The sequence below is a fragment of the Alexandromys fortis genome, unplaced genomic scaffold (assembly GCF_014885135.2).
Source record: "Alexandromys fortis isolate MF-2015 unplaced genomic scaffold, M_Fortis_MF-2015_v1.1 scaffold_47, whole genome shotgun sequence".
In the NCBI taxonomy this organism is placed as follows: domain Eukaryota; kingdom Metazoa; phylum Chordata; class Mammalia; order Rodentia; family Cricetidae; genus Alexandromys; species Alexandromys fortis.
In genome coordinates, this window is record NW_026067957.1 from 11,267,798 (window position 1) to 11,273,985 (window position 6,188).

Genomic DNA, 6,188 nt, shown 5'->3' on the forward strand with positions numbered 1-6,188 from the left:
TGGGGGAGGGGGAGGGAAATGGGAGGCGGTGGCGGGGAAGAGACAGATATCTTTAATAAATAAATAAATTAATTAAAAAAGAAAATCTAAAAAAATATTATGTTAATTTGCTTTATTTTCCTCTTAGGAGAATATGATGGAAGTAAGATGTGTAGGTATCTCTTTGCACTTTAAGGACACAATAGTGTGGTTTGGACATTAAATAGAAAAGGGAAAGAAACTTCTTTGGAAAAGATTATTGGGTGCAACAGAAGGAATACAGTTTGGTAGCTGTTTGGTAGGTGTGTGACTTTGGGAAATCTCTTCTTATTATGATGAACACGGAAATTATTTAAGTTAAATGGCTGGTGAGTGAACTCAACATGTTAGAGTATGTGCAGTGTAGCAGACATGACCAGTGACACCAGTAGATCCTAAACAAATACTACCTGTGAGTTATACAGTCTTCATGAATCCCTCTCAAGGAAATAACACCGAAAATGTAGAAAGTAGGTTACTGTGGAGCACAGTTGAAACTCCTGCCTCCATACATACTCCATTTGTTAGAACTCCTTGAGATATAATTTTAAGTTCAAGATGTGATCCGTATGAAATGGATCCAACTGCAATGAAATCCAATTGCATGCCCAAGCAAAGAGATATGTCTGAGGAATACTCGCTGCTCTCTACCACGTCAAGAGTCAACATGATAAAATATTAACATGAAGAATATAATAAGCGATGTTCTAAACAAACATATACACTTAGAAACAACCCAATTTTCTTGTTGCATTGTATTCTGCAACTGAACTGGCTGAAGAAGAAATGAAGGGTTTTAAAAGTAACTACACCTTTGTGGAAATAGATGCATTTAGGGAAGTTTATGGAATGTAAACAACAGAATGATGTTTTGTTATAGAGTGGAAGAAGATGCTGCATTCTGGGTAGCAGTCTAGAGATATCTTTAGAATTGATAATCAGGCACAGAGACAGTTATGTAAATGATAAAGGGTAGGGAAATATAAAGAATATCAATTAAGTACAGGCCAATTAACTTTGATTCTTGTTGGTCACTATATATCACAGCAGTCATCATGAAGCACATGATTGGTGGAAAAACTTTAAGAGTTTACTAGGTTTCTGTGAGTAACTGCACATACACTATTATCCACCTGCATGAATCTCCCTGATAAGGGGAATTAGATCTCCTGGATAAACAGGGGTCTGGGTAGGTGGTGGAAAGATGGGAACTTGAGGGAATGGGTTTGGCAGGCTGGGTACAGGAGGCAAGTTGGGGGCAGGAAAGAGGAGGAGAGTAAGGAAAGAAATGTTTGACAGAGACATTTTGGAGATAGGCAGCAAGCAGACAGAAGGTAGACCCACACTTATCCTCCTGTTCCTGAGATCCAGTTCCTCAAGTATCATTTCTAGCTCTGTAGCTAAAAATTGACTGTGGTCTCCCTTCCATCTCAGATTCCATTTCAAGTGGATCACAAAGATATTTCCCTCCAGCCTTAGTTTTTCTGACTCATCCTAGAGTCCCAGCCTCCAACACCAACAGACATCCCCTGTGAACACATCAGCTAAGCAGGCCAGAAAAACAGGCAACACACAGACATCTTACTCTCTGAAAATCCAAAGAGGAAACAGAAACTAAGGAACAAAGCAGGCACTCAACAAAGATGAATCCAGAAATTATTACCTAGATATATAATCATTCCAAACTTAGATGCCTAGACACCAGTGAAAATTTGCAATCAGTAACAACCAGGACAACATACCCCCACTGGAGCCCAGCTATCTACCACAGCAGATCTTTGCTATTCCAGCATAGCTGAAGCACAAGGAAAAGATATTAAGACCAACTATATGAAAATGACAGAGGTCCTTAAGGAGGAAATGAACAAATCCCTTAAAGACATCCAGAAAAGCACAAACAATTGGAGGAAAGAAATAAAGCTCTTACAAAAGTCAAAGCAAACACCAACAAATAGTTGAAAGAAAGGCATAAGAATGGAAGTAGAATTAATAAAGAAAACAAACTGAGGGATTTCTGGGAGTACAAAAATTTAAGAATTCAAATGAGAATTATAGCAACAAGCTTTACCAACAGAACATAAGAGATGGAAGAAAGAATCTCAGGTGCTGAAGATACAATAGAAAAAAATAAATACATTAGTCAAAGAAAAGTCAAACCCAAGAAACTCCTGATACAAAGCACTAAGATTATTGCGATACAATGAAAAGGCCAAATGTAAAAATATAGAGGTAGGAGAAGAAACCCAGCTCAAAGGCTGTGAAAATGTCTCCAACAAAATCAAAGAAGAAAAATTCCTTAACCTGAGGGAGATGCCTATAAAGGTACAAGAAGCACACAGAACATCAAATAGATTGAACCAGAAAAGAAAGTCCACTCACTATATAATAAAGAAAACATTAAAACATTACAGAATAAAAAAATGAGTATTAAAAGCTATAGGCAAAGAGGAAAAGTAACATAAAATTAGAATTACACCTGACATCTCAAAAGAGACTCTAAAAACCAGAAAGACCTGAACAGATGTACTACAGACTGTAGGTGACCAGACTACTATACCTAGCAAAACTTTCAATCACCATAGATGCAGCGAGCAAGATATTCCATGATACAGTAAAATTTAAGAAATATCTATATATAAATCTAGTGCTAAAGAAGGTGCTAGAAAGAAAAATCCAACATAGAGAGGCTAACTACACATATGAAAAGACAGGAAGTAATAATCTCATACCAGGAAAACAAAAAGAAGGGAAGGACACACACACATATGCACACATGCCACACCACAACCATCATCACCACCACCACCAATGACAACAAAATAGCAGGAATCATTTATATCTTTTTTAATATTAATGGTTCAATCTCCCAGTAAAAGGACAGTCTAACAAAATGGTTGCAAAAACAGTATTCATCCTTCTGCTATATACAAGAAACACACCTTAACACCAAGGATAGACATTGCTTTGGGATAAAGGCTTGAAAAAAAGATTTTCCAAGCAAATGGACCTAAGAGCAAGCAAGGGACCCATTTTATTATCTAACAAAATTGGCTTCAAAGCAAACTAATCAAAAGACATGGGGAAGAGCAGTGCATGATCAGCAAAGGAAATCTCCACTGATGTGGGGTATGTTGTGATTACCATTGATGAATAAAGAAACTGCTTTAGACCTATAGCAGGGCAAAACTTATCTAGGCAGGAAAACTAAACTGAATGCTGGGAGAAAGAAGGGTGGAGTCAGAGAGAAGCCATGGAGTCACAGGAGATAGATGCTGGGAACTTTACCTGGTAAGCCACACCCAAGTTTGTAAAAGAGACACTACTGTGTGTAATCACATATTGACCACCCCCTCATACACTGAAAATGGGAGAAATCAATACAGCACCCTTAGCAATGGACAAGCTAGCCAGACAAAAATTAAACACAGAAATACTGGAGCTGACAGGTGTTATAAACCAAATGGACCTAACATATTTACAGAACATTTATTTCACCCCAAAACACAAAACGTCCCCCTTTTCTCAGTACCTCATTGAACTTTCTTCAAAAATTGACCACATTCTTAAACACAAAGCAAGTCTTAACAGACACAAGAAAATTGAAATAATTGACTCTACCCTATCAGACCATCAAGGGTTAAATCGGGATACCAACAACAGAATCAACACAAAGCTTACCAATGCATAGAAACTGAACAGCTTTCTACTGAATGAAAAACAGGTCAAGCAGAAATAAAGATATGGACTGTTTCCAATAATTCAATGAAAAGACTGTTTTGCATGTGCTAAGAGGAAAGTTCATAGCAATAAGAGGCTTCTTAAAACCATTGGAGAGATCTTATACTAACAACTTAGCAGTACACCTGAAAACTCTAAAACAAAAAAGCAAGCACACCCAAAAGGGTAGAGACCAAGAAATAATCAAATGGATGACCAAAATCAATGAAATCGAAACAAAGAGAACAATACAAAGAATTAATGAAACAAAGAGTTGGTTCTTTGAGAAAATCAGCATGATAGACAAAACATTATGCAAAATAACTAAAAGACACAGAGAGACTATCAAGCAAAATCAGAAATGAAAAGAGGGCATACCAAAAATCACTATGTAAATCCAGAGTATCATAGGGACATACTTTAACAACATATATGCCACCAAATTGTAAAATATAAAAGAAATTGATAATTTTCTTGATAGATAACTTACCAAAGTTAAGTCAAAATCCTATAAGAAATTTAAGCAGCTCTATAACACCTAGAGAAATAGAAGCCATAATTAAAAATGTACCCATCTAAAAAAGTGTAGGGGTAGATGATTTAGCAAAGAATTTTATCAGACTTTCAAGTAAGAATTAACTCCCATTACTTCTCAAATTATTACACAGAATAATTCCACAGGATAATTCAATAGAAACAGAAGGAGCATTGTCAAGTTAATTTTATGTGACCATACTTATGGAGATATTCAAACCACATAAAGACTCAATGAAGAAGGAGAATTACAGAGCTATTACCCTTATGAACAGACAGGAAGAAAGACTCAGCAAAATACTTGCAAAGTGAATCCAAGAACACATCAAAAAGATCATCCATGATGATCAAATAGGCTTCATTTCAGAGATGCAGAAATGAAAAAAACATATGAAAATCTGTCAATGTAATCCACCATATAAACAATCATAAAAAAAAACCATGATCAATTCATTAGATGCAGATAAGGATTTTGACAAAATCAAAGCATCCTCTATCATAAAAGTACTGGAGAGATTGGGGATACAAAAGACATACCGAAAAATAAAGTAAAAGCAATTTAAAGCAAGCCTATGGACAGCATAAGCTTAAATGGAGAAAAAACTCAAAGCAATTACACTAAAATCAGGAACAAGACAAGGCTGTCCATTCTTTCCTTGCCTATTCAATATACTACTCGAAAATTTAGCTAGAGCAACAACACCTGAAGGAGATCAAAGGGATACAAACTGGAAAGAAAGGTGTCACAATGTTATTATTCACAGATGATATGAAAGTATACAAAAGTGACCTTAAAATTTCCACAAGAGAATTGTACAGCTGATAAATAATTTCAGTAAAGTATCTGGATACAAGATTAACTCAAAAAAGTTAGCAGTCTTCTTAAATACAAAATGACAAATTAGAAAGAAATCAGGGAAGCAATACTTTTCACAATAGCCTCAAATAATATAAAATATTGTGGGGGTAACTCTAACCAAGCAAGTGAAAGACTTGTATGACAAAAACTTCAAGACACTGAATAAAGAAATTGAGGAAAATATCAGAAGATGGAAAGATCTTCCATGTTCGTGGATCAGTAGAGTTAACATAGTGAAAATGGCCATATACCAAAAGCAATCTATAGACTCAAAAAAAAAAATCTTCTTCAAAAATTCCAACACAATTTTTACTGACCTTGAAAGGGCAATGCTCAACTTCATATAGAGAAACAGAAACTCCAGCATAACTAAAATAATCGTGAATAATGAAAGACCTTCTGGAGGTTACACCACCCATGATATCTAGCTGTTCTATAGAGCTACAGCAAACCAAAAAAACAGACAAAAGAACACGTGGTATTGATATAAGAAAAAAAATACCGCAACCCACTGACTGGGAGATCTTCACCAACCCCGCAACTGACAAAGGTCTGATCTCCAAAATATATAAAGAACTCAAGAAACTAGACTGTAAAATGCTAATCAACCCAATTAAAAAATGGGGCAATGAGCTGAACAGAGATCTCTCAACAGAAGAAGTTCAAATGGCCAAAAGACACTTAAGGTCATGCTCAACTTCCTTAGCTATCAGGGAAATGCAAATCAAGACAACTTTAAGATACCATCTTACACCTGTCAGAATGGCGAAAATCAAAAACACCAATGATAGCCTTTGCTGGAGAGGTTGTGGAGTAAGGGGTATACTCATCCATTGCTGGTGGGAATGCAAACTTGTGCAACCACTTTGGAAAGCAGTGTGGCGGTTTCTCAGGAAATTCAGGATCAACCTACCCCTGGACCCAGCAATACCACTCTTGGGAATATACCCAAGAGATGCCCTATCATACAACAAAAGTATATGCTCTACTATGTTCATAGCAGCATTGTTTGTAATAGCCAGAACCTGGAAACAACCTAGATGCCCATCAATGGAAGAAT